The sequence below is a fragment of the Schistocerca serialis genome, chromosome 3 (assembly GCF_023864345.2).
Source record: "Schistocerca serialis cubense isolate TAMUIC-IGC-003099 chromosome 3, iqSchSeri2.2, whole genome shotgun sequence".
NCBI classification, from domain to species: Eukaryota; Metazoa; Arthropoda; class Insecta; order Orthoptera; family Acrididae; genus Schistocerca; species Schistocerca serialis.
In genome coordinates, this window is record NC_064640.1 from 873,507,000 (window position 1) to 873,522,002 (window position 15,003).

The window sequence follows — 15,003 nt, forward strand, 5'->3', positions numbered from 1 at the left end:
TGTGCTCAAAGATCCTCTAAGAAATTCAGTTCAAGATGAAGATAATGGTATCTTGAATTAACAAAACCAGCTAAATGTAGATTACTGTACAAATTTCCAAGTCAGTTAGATGATGTCTGGTCAGCAAACAATGAAATGAAACAATGAAGTGGATTCCAAAACAGTCTCAGCCTAGGGAAGTTTAGAACACCCATCACAATGTGCATTTCAATGAGCATCCAAATTTCTATGGGATCAACTAAAATACCACTGCCCATGTTTCTAACACAGTAGTTGTTTGTGTGAAATGCAGTAGTTTCACCAATAAAGTCTTGAACAGACCTAAAATATTCATGTGGTGTGTAAATAACTTCTCTATTGTGTTGATATGATGTTCCAAGCCAGACATTGTTGTGAGGGTTTCCAAAGTATTTTACTTTCCAGCACACACACATACACACACACACACACACACACACACACACACACACACACACACACAGACACACGCACGCACACACACATGCACCCATGCATTTCCTCATTAGAACTATCACTTAGAGCACTTTCTTCCATCTCTGTGGAGTTCCAGTAACTGTGATATCAATAGCACCAAAAATTGAACAGCACGCATCTCGTGGCCATGCGGTAGCGTTCTCGCTTCCCACGCCCGGGTTCGCAGGTTCGATTCCCAGTGGGGTCAGGGATTTGCTCTGCCTCATGATGGCTAGGTGTTGTGTGCTGTCCTTAGGTTAGTTACGTTTAAGTAGTTCTAAGTTCTAGGGGACTGATGACCATAGATGTTAAGTTCCATAGTGCTCAGAGCCATTTGAACCATTTTTTGAAAAATTGAACAAACAAAATACCTTATTCCAGAATGAGATTTTCACTTTGCAGCGGAGTGTGTGCTGATATGAAACTTCCTGGCAGATTAAAACTGTGTGCCGGAACGAGACTCGAACTCGGGACCTTTGCCTTTCGCGGGCAAGTGCTCTACCAACTGAGCTACCCAAGCACAACTCACGCCCCGTCCTCACAGCTTTACTTCTGCCAGTACCTCGTCTCCTATCTTCCAAACTTTACAGAAGCCCTTCTGCGAACCTTGCAGAACTAGCACTCCTGAAAGAAAGGGTATTGCGGAGACATGGATTAGTCACAGCTTGGGGGATGTTTGCAGAATGAGATTTTCACTCTGCAGCGGAGTGTGCGCTGATATGAAACTTCCTGGTAGATTAAAACTGTGTGCTGGACTGAGACTCAAACTCGGGACCTTTCCTTTCATGGGCAAGCCATGTCTCCGCAATATCCTTTCTTTCAGGAGTGCTAGTTCTGCAAGGTTCGCAGGAGAGCTTCTGTAAAGTTTGGAAGGTAGGAGACGAGGTACTGGCAGAAGTAAAGCTGTGAGGACGGGGTGTGAGTCATGCTTCGGTAGCTCAGTCGGTAGAGCACTTGCCCGCGAAAGTCAAAGGTCCGGAGTTCGAGTCTCGGTCCGACACGCAGTTTTAATCTGGCAGGAAGTTTCAACATATCTTATTGTATCATATTGGTTTTCCTCATCTTCTTCTCAATTGGAGCTAGAGTATGGGTCAGATACATCACCATTTAGCAATTGATGCAGCAGATTGCTAAGACCAGCCTCTGATAATGGCGTGTACTAGTCAACATGTCTTCTTCAGCCTGGATGCATTGAACAACATACAAACCACAAAAAGGGCATAATCATAAATATAAAATTTAGTCAGTTTCCACAATACTTGAAAGTGACAATTGAATCAATAGTAAAATCTTTGAAAGGTTCTACTTAGAAACATGACATGACCTTCATTTCCATTCCATAGTTAAAGAGAAATTACTCGATAAATGCATGATATTATTAATAAAGACTAAATCTCAGGAAAAATTCATCACAAATAATGTTTTATATTATGTGGATTTATCTCACACTGTGTAGAACACACATTCACAGATTGTAACTATTGAAACCTTCAGTGCTGCATTCAATACATAAAGTTTGATATCAACATAAATAATCTTATAGGGTTTTTTTGGCATAATTTTTGTAGTAACTATGCATAACAGTTTCAACCCTGTTTAGGAATAGAAATATTGCCAATAAATGCTAAATACACTTCAGTATAAAATAAAAATTACAATATTATCAAGCTGAGTTGTGTTGCTGTTCATCATCTTGATTTCTGCTGTTGTTTTTGGGACAGACACTTGATGGCAGATTATGTTACACACAGCTTGTCAAAGCTAAGTGGTACTATGTCCACAACACCAATGCTAAACTGTCTCATGAGTGTTGCATGAAGAAATAACAGTGCATTAAGTGACATATTGTATTTTGTACATCAGGGCTGAAAGGGCTAGGCATGTTAAGTATGGACTATAGCTGGAAACAACCCTCTTTTTAGCTGCAACATGTTAGTTTCTCCAACATATATCATGCAACATGGCCATGTCAGGAGAATCCTCGAAACTAGAGGTAATATGGAGCTTTACCAACAGTCACCCTACAGGTTCATTTCAGAGTTATTTTTTAACTTGTGGAATAATTATATTTGACTAACACCTATTTTGATAGAGAGATAAACTACATCAAATCTCATTACACAGACCCCAACACTATTTTTGATTTGGCACTCATGTTACTAATATTTTATAATGTATTCAAACTAAAGAACAAGACAGTATTAAGTTTCGATTTATAACTACAATGTTTGGCCCTACACCCAAGGAAATATTAACAGAATTAAAAGACATAACAGATATGAATCTGATGACTGAACAATGTTGCATCAAAACCAGAGTGTAGCACAAGTGTCTGCACTGCTGTAGCTGAGAATTGTTAGTACCACATATCAGTACAATCTGCATTCAGGCACACCAGATCTAAAGTAAACCTGTCCCACTATTCCGTGAATCTGCTTTCGTGGTTCTGGATTATGAATAATGTGTGAATTTCTGCATCATCCACTAACAAGTGTTTTGTCATTTGGGAATAGCATTCTAGATGCCACTTATACTTTGCTGAGCAACACCTTCATTCTCCATTTGAATGTATAGCATGCAGAAAAATATCTGTTTCCACTACCACATGAACCCTGTGTAACATAACAATTATAATTTTTTGTGTAGACCTGTAGAGAGCTCATCCATTGGAGATGTGGAATATGTCATAAACTACAGTCTTTGATGAAACTTCTACCATCTTTGATGCTCATAACATCTCTATTCATCCACATGATGTGAGGGCAGGTGTGCTCCCTCTGAAGTTAGTTAGTCCGCTGCTGACTTCCATGTTGTACAAATGTGTTTCTGTTGCACTCGTGATATTAATAAAGCTCATATAACTGTATCCTGCAGTATTAGGATTTCATTCAATGCACTTCCCTCATGGAAGAACTACAATGGAGACCCCAAGAAGTGCAGCTAATTTTGTCTCCACTTTAGAATTTTGTTCCACAATACTGTACTGATAGTACTGCAGTAAGTGGGTATGCAAATTGAAGAAGGACAAGGGTGGAAATATCATAAGAAACAAGGTTAGACTTGTGACTAAAGGATGTACACAGACAAAAGGATTTGACTGTGAGGAAACATACACACCAACGGCTTAACTTACAACTGCTAGAATAATGCTAGTTATTGCAATCCAACAAGGATCGGTTCTGTGACAATTTGATGTTACCAATGCTTTTCTTCATGGATTTCTCAAGAAGGAAATATACATGGTTATTCCTGAGGAAGTGGCCATTCCCTGAAGAATGGGAAGATGGGAATGGTTTGGTTTACAGGTTACAGAGGTCTTTATATGGCCTAAACATGCACCATTAGCATGGAATAATTATATTCACACATTTCTTATCTCTATAAAGATTCAATCAGTCAGAAGCAGATAAATGTCTTTACTATATGATTTTAAAGGAAGTTGTCATTTACATTATCCCCTATGTTGTTGACATTTTGAGGGCAGGAAATAATAGAGAGGAAATGGACAGAGTGAAATTTAAGTTTACAATGAAGGAACTAGTAGAGCCACAATCGTACTTGTGAATCGAGATGCCAAGGAACGAAGAAGAAATGTACCTGAGCCAAACATCATATTTGAAGAGTTTGCTACAATTCAACATGCAAGATTGTAATCTGGTCAAGATACCTATGGAAGTTAAACTGGAAATCAAGGAAGGAAAAAGGCTTGATACACCATGCAGAGAGGTGACGGGATGCTTGATGTATACTATGACAGCAACGAGGTCTGATTTGTGTGCTACATTCAACTTCTTAAGCAGATACCAAAACAATCAATCAAAAGAACTCTGGGAATGGTTGAAAAGAGTTTTGAGATATATTAAAGGAGCCATCTATATAAAACAACATTATCAACAAGGGAATTGAAAAGCTCTTAAGGCCTATGTTGATGTACACTGGAACAATAAGGAAGCTGCTGCCAAGTTACTCTGACTAAAATACTTGCTGGACGACATTCAAATTCCAGTTCAACTACCAGTTCGCACATTCAAAGATAATCAGTCCTGTATTTAGTCATGAAGAAATAGGAACATCATCGGATGAGGCACATCAACATTAAATATAATTTGATGTGCCAACTTCACCACCACAAAATAATCACTGTCAAGCATATACGTTCAAAAGACCAGATTGAGGACATCTTTACCAAAGGCTTACCAGGTCCTAGATTCATCACTTTGAGAAGCTTGTTGAGTTTATCTTAATTTTTGTTAACGTTATAGGTAAAATCATTGAAGTGAGGAGCGGTGTTGAGAGTGCAATTTCAATGAATGTATCTGTGATTTACGTAAAATATCTTCAAACTTAAAAAGGTTTGCTGTCATTGTTGTTTTGTTGTTAGTTGTCTTCAGCTAATTTTCAATTTAATAAGAACATCTAATAATAGTCGCTAACATTTTGTGAGTATGATTTAATGGAGACTGACTGAAAAGTTATCAGAATAACAAAAAAGTGAAATCAACTCAAACGAAAAACGCCCGATACTTTTGAAGCATTTAACCATTTTTTTCGAATATTATCGCTGTTGTTTCATCCATTGTCATATTTGTTAAAGCACATTTTTTATTTTTCGAGCATTTTCATTATTGAAATCAAACGTTTGCTTATTTTTACGACATGTTTCTTAATTCCTCTAGATTTTTTTCTCCACAGTAGCACCAATATTACAAGCAAGCATTTTTTCTTAAGCCACAAAATTCCTCCATTATTTTTCCATTACATTCATCTTTCAATTTACCTAATGCATTTTTATTTAGTTGAGGAATGTAAATATTATCTTTTGGGTAAGCAGTTGTTTCAAATTTATCAAACATTTTATTCATATCTTCATAAAAATCTTGCATTTGTATATTATAAATGTAATAGTCAATACCTTGATTTTAGTTTTATTCATGTTAATTGCAAAATGATTATCATTAAATTGTTGTATATAGTAAAATATTCAGTCCTAAGAATAGCAAAATGGATAGGTGGAAAGTATTCAGATCTTATCAGAAAGACAGTTTAGAAACTGCTGCGGAGCGAGAGGACTGTGAAATATTTGTCTGATATGCTTGAAGCTGCTATGCAAAGCTTGTTCTGCTAACAAGGAGTTTACCCTGGAGCACCATGAGATTTGTAGAAAGCACAACCGCCTGACCCTTGGACGGCACTGGCACTAGCACAAGGGGAACACTTACAGAAGACATTGGGCAATATCACATGCTAGCAGCAAGACATGATGTGTTAGATTCATTATGCTAATGAATGAAACAGCCTTCATGGAACATTCCAGAAGAGTGGTGTCAAGTGCAACCACCCCTTATAAACAGGTGACCCACCAACTGGAGGAGGAGTGCATTTGGGTACACGTCAGGGACACTACCTCTGTGTTGGTCAGTATCAGGAGCAGCAGTTGTCATAATCCATAGAAGAAAGTACTTAGTAAAACTCCACTCACCTCTCCGCAGCAGTCAGGATGTTAACATCACATACTTATGATACTGGAACATAGTAATGTTATATAGTTATGGAATATGCCAAGGGGGTACTTCCAGGAAAAGTAACTACTTGTCTATGAGTAAATGACTTGCATCTGCTAAATGATCAGATTACTACAGAGTCCCACACTCTACACTAAGCAATAGTCTACTTTTCAGCTGAGGTAGGGGCTAAAAATGGCGGCCCACAAGCAGCGCCTCATCGGAATCACCAACTGACGTAAGATCCCCTGTCTCTCGCAGCGAGTTTTGCTCATACTCCCTCTCAGGACAAGATGAGATGCAAAAATTTTGGTGTCAGATGTGTGGAGACTAGTTAATTGATCAATAATATAGGCAATTCAGAATGGAAGAATAGGTATAACAGGAATGCCGCAACACTCCATCACAGTATCGATAGCGATGTCGTCGAGCATCCCTGAACCACAGGGGTGTCGCAGCACGCCAGCGCAGCTGTGAGAGGGCACCAAACTGCGCTGCTACCGGGGTATCGCTTCACGCCAGCATGATCACATGACTGTGAGCAGGTGCCTAGCCACAGCAGAGGGCACACATCGCGCCAGCAACGTGATCACCGAGTCCATCCCACCAACCACAATCGACAAGGTTAGTGACAGTGGAAGACATTGCTTATCCCGGTAGCACAACTGGCAGGGAAGTGACAGATGAAAATTATCTTGATAGTGCTTCAGCAACTGAGAGGGGTCAGGAGTACCTGAGGTACAGTGAAGCAGCTAAATTAGTTCTGAGAAAATTTGATGGAGATAGGGACCAATTATCTGAATTTATAGGCAACTGCGATAATGCCTATATTTTAATAGAACCTAATCGTAGGACAGTATTCTCAAAATATATCATTGGACAGACAATGTAATTGGGAAACTAGGCAACGCAGTCCTTGTTCAAGGATTTTATGATGACAAGAAAAAGACGGTAATAAGGCTCAAGGGAAAAAGTTGACTGTATTGGAGACCACTGATTTAGCGGCATCGGAGGAATGCACTATTCTGTCTGACAAGAAGAAGCACCAGGTGGTAGGCATGCCCTGGCTAGAATGAAAAGTAGTTGCTAAACGTCTCAACTGCGGCAGGACTGGGCATATAGCGTGAGACTGTAGACAGAAGCATACTGTTCATAAGGCAGATACAGTAAAAGAAGCTCCACAAAGACCTGACCATGGTAGGCTGCCAGTTAAAGAGATAGATGTTTAAGAATTCAAGTGAAATGTGTCATGATCCCATTGTCCTGCACTGGCACGACATTCACAGTGTAATGTAATGGGACACTCCGCACTGTGCCTCAAGGCAAAGCCTGTGGAATCCTTCATGTGTCACCAGTTCAGACATTTTGCCTGGGAATGAGAGGAGGGTAAGTGGGCAAATATACGTAGAAGGAACAAGCCAGAGACGGAAAACAGGCATAATGCAGCAGTCTCATTATGCTGCGTCAGGGATAGTACGAACCACTGACTGCACCGGAAAGAGTGATTATGTGTGTTCGCAAAGTAGGAATGTAAATGGAACAGAAACAAAGCTATTAATTGATAGCCATGCTCATGTGAATCTCATAAAGGCGAAGGTCTTGGGAGAGCATGTACAATGGGACACCAGAATGGTAGTACCTATAAAAAGTGTTCCGAACGAACAAATCCGAACAGAAGGGCAAGTATCTATACAGCTCCAGACAAAGACAGGGGCCAAATGGATCCCTCAATTCCAAGCAGTAGGCGCTCAGATCGATTTACTGTTTGACGGACTGTTGGGGCGAGAATTTCTGGAAAAAGAACAAGATCATACTAAATTATGTACACTGCAAAATGTGGATACATGGAGAACGAATCGCATTAAGGGAAGCCAGGGAAGATGTGAATATAGGTCAAATTACAGTGCAAACTAACAGGAACCAGGGGGCCAAACAACCAAAGTCTTCAGCGGTAATGAAAACAAGTTGTAATGAAAGTATGGCAATGTCTTTCAAAGGAGAGGCAAGTCACAGGAGACACACAGAACCCTAAGAAGTAGCAATGCAGCTGGCAACAGGTCACGCCGCACCACAAGTCTTAGTTAAGGGCAAGCAAGTGAGTGCCGTAACTGAACAAACACAGAAGTTACTATCAGTTGCCATCTTGTGTGAGCTGAGAACACTGAGCTGCCAATGGGCTATGTGCTCCGGAAGCATCGAGAAATTATCCAAACAGGAGCCGAGCACTAATGGCCCTGGAATAACCAGAATCAACCCGAAATATTAGTAGTCATCGAAGCATGGGAAGAAAATATTCTAAAGTCCGGGTGACACACCATCTAGGCTCAGTGGTAATAATTCCATGACAAGAAATTAGACCAGTGGTCTACATACTGGAAGCACCAGCACAGGATGTGTATCACAAGTGTAATGAACACCAGAGAACAGGATGTATGGTTTCCCACACCTGAAGTGCTTGCAGAGAAGGTTCCATCTCTGATCAGTTATAAAGTCCAACACACCGTGCCCGCATGGAAAGAGGAAGTAAAATTATGGCAGAATTTGCTAAAAGAAAATGTGTGCACCATGCATTTGAATAGCGAAGAATCAGGGGCAACAGAAGAGTTACGTGCCGCTTATAACGATGTATTCCACTTACCAGGAGACATGCTCATGCACATCACACTGGTAACACACAAGATCCCACTAATCCCAGAAGTGGAAGGAACCATAATAGAGGGGATATTAGCCAAGGACATAATATCGGCGAGCATCAGTGCTTGGAATTTTGCTCTCATCGTTTTACCAAAAAAACCACATGTGGGCAGCAAACAGAATTGTGGGTAGTGGCAGGTCACAGGACACTAAATGATATATCAAGATTTATGGTATATCCATTGCCCAGAATAGACGAGATACTGAGCAGCATAGGAAAGGTGAAGTACTTCTCCATGTTAGACCTTGCCAAAGGATACATCAAATACTGATAGACAATAAAGACCGGGAGAAGACTGTGTTCAGTACACCATCAGGCCACTATGAACACGATGGTGATGGGCTTGAAGACGGCTCCATCTATGTTTCAGTGACTGATGAACACAGTGGTGATAGATGTACAAGGAAACAAAGTACACTATGTGATCAAAAGTATCCGGACACCCCCAGAAACAAACATTTTTCATATTAGGTGCATTATGCTGCCACCTACTGCCAGGTACTCCACATCAGCGACCTCAGTAGTCATTAGACATCGTGAGACAGCAAAATGGGGTGCTCTGCAGAACTCATGGACTTCGAACGTGGTCAGATGATTAGTTGTCACTTATGTCATACATCTGTATGCGACATTTCCACACTCCTAAACATCCCTAGATCCACTGTTTATGATGTGATAGCGAAGTGGAAACGTGAAGCGACATGTACAACACAAAAGTGTACAGCCTGACCTTGTCTGTTGACTGACAGAGACTGCTGATAGTTGAAGAGGATTGTAATGTATAATAGGCAGACATCTATCCAGACCATCACATAGGAATTCCAAACTGCATCAGGATCCACTGCAAGTACTATGACAGTTAGGCCGGAGGTGAGAAAACTTGGATTTCATGGTTGAGTGGCTTCTCATAAGCCACACATCACGCTGGTAGATGTCAAACGACACCTAGCTTGGTGTAAGGAGTGAAAACATTGGACAATTTAATGGTGGGAAAACGTTGTGTGGAATGACGAATCATGGTACACAATGTGGCGATCCAATGGCAGGGTGTGGGCATGGCGAATGCCCGGCAAACGTCATCTGCCAGAGTGTCTAGTTCCAACAGTAAAGTTCAGAGGTGGTGGTGTTATGGTGTGGTCATGTTTTTCATAAAGGGGGATTGCACCCTTTGTTGTTTTGCATGGCACTATGACAGCACAGGCCTACACTGATGTTTTAAGCACCTTCTTGCTTCCCACTGTTGAGGAGTAATTCGAGGATGGTGATTGCATCTTTCAACATGATCGAGCATTTGTTCATAATGCACAGCCTGTGGAGTGGTTACATGACAATAATACCCCTGTAATGGACTGGCCTAAACAGAGGCCTGACCTGAATCCAATAGAACACCTTTTGGATGTTTTGGCACCGACTTCTTTCCAGGTCTCACTGACCGACATCAATACCTTTCCTCAGTGCAGCACTCTATGAAGAATGGGCTGCCATTCCCCAAGAAACCTTCCAGTACCTGATTGAAAGTAATCGGAATCGCCAAATGAGGTAAGTTACTCTGTCTTGCGCAGTGAGTGTCGGTCTTACTCCCTCTCATTACATGACAAAATATTGTTCTCCCTGTGAAAGTCAGTTTTCTTAAAAGTTCTTCACACTTTTGCATCAGTAATTAATTTTATATCCATCCTGTTTCTAATATTTTCAATGATTTTCCAGATACTGAGTTATTCATGAAGACGAAAAAATTGTTATCGTTTTAGGATCATTTGTTGCTTTATTTTTCTTTTCTGTATTGAGGTATACCGCCTCTGATAACTTTTTCAAACCATTAGTATCATGTCATAATCAGCTAACAATTGTAATTAACTTTTGTCATTTTAAACTCGATTTCCAACCTAAACCTAACGCTGTAAAACATCAAGATGGGTTTAAATCATAAGTTTTATAAAAAAAACTTCCATCAAATTTTCAAAACTCTATAGACAAAAACAAAACAATAGTTTTAGTATATATATCATGATATTCAGCAAGATTTTTTGTATTAAATTTTTCCCAAACTAATTCTGCAAATTCGTAATCTTCATCAGTAATAACACAATGGAATGTTTGTTTTCATGGAAGAAGTCTTTCTTTAAATTTTTTGAACTATCCATACAGTCATGAGTATAAACACCATTTTAATTATGAAATTTAGTAAATCTTTTGTAAAGGTTTTCTAACTTTTGTCGTCTGATCCTTTCTTAAATTTGATGATAATTTATCAGTTGAAGAAGCCTTAAATTTAAATATATGAACAACCTCAATTTCAATTTTGCTCTTTCTTTTGTCAATAGTAATGTATCTATCTTCATTGTTATGTATCAAATCTACTTCTTTTTCCTCACAACTGAGTTCCTTTATGGACAAATCAGTATCATATCCCAAGAAGTTATGTAAATAAGCTGGTGCAAAACATGGATGTTTCAGTTGTTAATTACAATTATTAGATAACAGCTTTATGTACTTTCCAATTAAATGATGATGAGGATGTACTTTTTGCTTTATTGTGAATAGTGGCTTCTACATAACGAACATATTTTTTTATTTTTTTATGCTAACGATTTCATTTCTTCAATTTCAGAATATGAACTTCCAATTTCTTCAACTTCTTTTTACTTACATTCGATGAATTTTTATGACAATTTGGCCCTCTCTATGCACTCATATTATATCAATTCATATGTTTAATGTAATAACAGAAACCTCTTTGTTCACATATTTGATATTTGACCCTATATGACTTTTCTAGCTCAGGCTTACAGTTATCCATTTTCAAAAAGTAAACTTCCAAAATCAGAAACTTTCATTGTATATTGATAATTTTTAAAACTTATATATGACTTCTTCTCTGGTAATTCCACTTTTAGAGGTATATTTACTAAACAGTTTGAAATATGGCTATCTAAATTTTCTTTATTGTTAAAATGTAATGAACAAATATCACAAATAAATTTCATTTCTTTATGTTTTGAGATATGATCAATAATGAGTTCAACATTTTTATATTTTGCAACTGCCTCTACATTTTTATCTACAGGATATAATACTGGTTTTATTGGCAACAAAAAATATTTTTGATCATAATTTTGAACATTAACAGAAGCCTTTTTATATTTTTCTGGTAATTCCGTGTAAGATGAACCTCTTAATTCAATATATTTATTAATCGCTAACTGTAATCCAATAACATGATCTAAACTCCAACCAGATACTTGAGTTTGAAATTCAGACATTCATCATGTAAATTCTTTTTTCCAGTTTCATAACATTTAATCAAATCTCTTTCATTCATTGTTCTATAATTATGTGTAGCAATTTAATATCCATTGTCTCTTCAGAATCTGATTATTTCATCATATAATCACAAAAATTACAAAATTGACTTTCGAACCATTATGTAATTTTAAATTTGCCATCACTGTTTCCATAATTTCTCATTTCGATACATTAAAATAATTTGGACCAAGCAAGTTTCGCTTGTTCTCTAAATTTGTAATATATAACCTGTTTCCAAATGCTTTATTAACTAGATGTTAATTAACTGTTTCTTTATTTTGTGTTTCTCTAATAAATTAGCAGAAAATGGAAATATTTCTATCAAATGTTTATTTTCAACATTCTTAACAAATTATGATCATTTCAAGTTCAAAATCAGGCAAATGTTTTGACATAATTAACTTCATATTAAGAAGTTTAATAATAAACGCAATTAAAATTTTTTTGCTGAAATTACTGTACCTAGTAAATTAACAATTTTACAATAATCATGAACATTAATGATATTCATCTGCCACAATTTTGTCTCCGTTTATAAGAAAAACAGGTTTAATAAAGTACATGAAAATTAATTACGACAGAAAATTAAGTTAAAATGTATAAATTAGGGCAAAGTTAGAAACATTTAAAAAATACTAAATAAAAAGAATTAAGAAATTATTAAAACTTAAATGAATATATGATAAATTTAGAGAGTTCAAATTGAAGATAAATTTAACTGTGTTCAAGATAGTTGCAGTTTATTTAAAGTTAAGAAAATGAACTGAGTTCAAGATAAAGACAGATTTTTAGTTGGGTTTAAGAAGACTTTTTTACCGACAGAATTTTTGTTTCCGACAAATTATTCTGTACATTTTTTACATTTGCCTCAATTTTTATCTTCAGATAACATTTTGATAAAAACAACTTCAATTTTTAATTATTTTACAATTAATACATTTTACATCCAGTTTGTTTTCATCATTGTCATTGTATTTCAACAACAGTAATATTTTCAAATATATCTTTGAATGTTCATCACTTGAATTTCGTTTTAAATTATTCTTATAAATATATGTAGAAATGTTTTTTTCTGATACACAAACAATAAATACTTGAAAAAAAGATGAAAATGCACTATAAAAGAGTAAATATATTCAGAAAAATGGTTAAAATGCACTAAAACAACGGCGATTGTTATTCGTTCATGCCGATTTCACGTTTTTTTTCGTACCAAAATCTGACATTAGTCAAATTCGTTTTTTTTTATGAATTTTTAGATCTTTTTCGTGAAATTTACCTGAAATTTGGTGGGGTTTTCAAAATTTGTGATGAAAGAGCCAAAATAGACCAGAAACCCCAAATGTATCTACTGATAAACGTTCACAAGTGTTTACTAAATGTTTTGGAAGTCATTTTTCTCATAAAGCTAGCTTTCTACTACAGCATCTTTCCCCCCAGATTTCATTAATCCTTTTCTCTGTACTAATACTGTCTTCTTTGTGGCACGGAGGGGATTGGGGGGGGGGGGGGGGGGGGAGGATTGGACAAGGGTGTCATCTCACAGCACAGAAGTGCTGTGCACCTGGTGGCAGGATACACCTTGGCAGTTATGATTTCAGGAAGCTCCTTTTCCAGCACTGCTCGACAAGTATGAAAGAAAGTAGCCACATCAATGTGCATAAACAGCTGCCATGTTGGGGACGCGGGTTCAATTCCTTGTACTAGCAAGAATTTCTCCTCAGTAGGGGAACTGGTATGGGGTATACTCTGCCTTGTGATGCCAATTCCTCAATGGGAATTTAGGACTATAAGGTCTGGAAAGTCAGAAAACCAGCAGGGAGAGCAGTTCTGCTGAATGCATGATTGTCTGTACTGCATCCACATGACACTGCATTACAGAGACTGTTACAGAAGCTGGTCAATTTCCATTGGCTCCCAGGGTTTGGATGATGAGCTGTTTTTTATCATGCTCTTGGCATCCAGCAAAAAAGTATTTGATAGTTTAGTAATTCTGATTAAGAGAGTCAGAGTAACAACAAGGGCTGATAATATTATGAAGTGAATGATTTTGTTCATGAATATGAAATCAATCTATACATTTTGGAAGTGTTAACTACATATGTCCTGAATTACCTAACATAATTGTAGTAATTCAAATACAAGAGTACTGTGGCAGATCATGTACATCTCTACTCTCACCACAGAAAATATTAGCAAGAACGAACGACAGCACGGTTCATATGACAACTGAAATACTGCATAAAACGCATTTTCATAATACAAAGTATGACAATACAACTGTTAAGGAAAATGCTGCACAGTTTCTCATCAGGAACCCCACTCTATTCATTAGAAGAATTCCAAGAAATTCCCAATAGAACATAACCACATCAAACTATTTACATAAAATTCTGCATTAAAAAGAATTAATATTTCAAGCATTTAGATGAAATCATACTTATTCCAAATGACTAATCTGTAATCTGAATAGTTGGAAAAAGGTATCAGTTATCACATTACTGTCTTCTTAAATGTTCTGAGACTAACAACAAAGGCATATAACGGAACATACTGTAAGTTTCCATTCACTAAATTGAGTTGGAAACCCGAAGGAACCTACTGTTCTTCTCATACTGCGCCCATATGTTCAGAGAGAATAATACAGAGGGAACAAAATTTGATTAAGTAGAGTTTGGGCAGAAGTATAGTTCATCCAGATGTTTCTTTTGTAAGACAAGCAGCAAGAGTACTTCATTTAAATCTTACTCTGGCATGCACAGTGACAAGGTTACATGTTACGAGTGTTGTGTCTAGAAATCCTGCATACTCGGTTCGGTAGACAAACAATCAAACAACTCATATTAATGAGTGTTATTTACAAGAAGACAAGCACAAATACTTAACTTTGATCTGAGAATTCTTGTAGTGACTGCTGATCTCTAACTGTGCTACACAGAGTTTGCTGATGAAGAGGCTACAATGCGATGGCTAACAAAGTGCCCAATTTTGAAGCTGCTATCAATGTAGTTGCCATCAGTCGGGTGC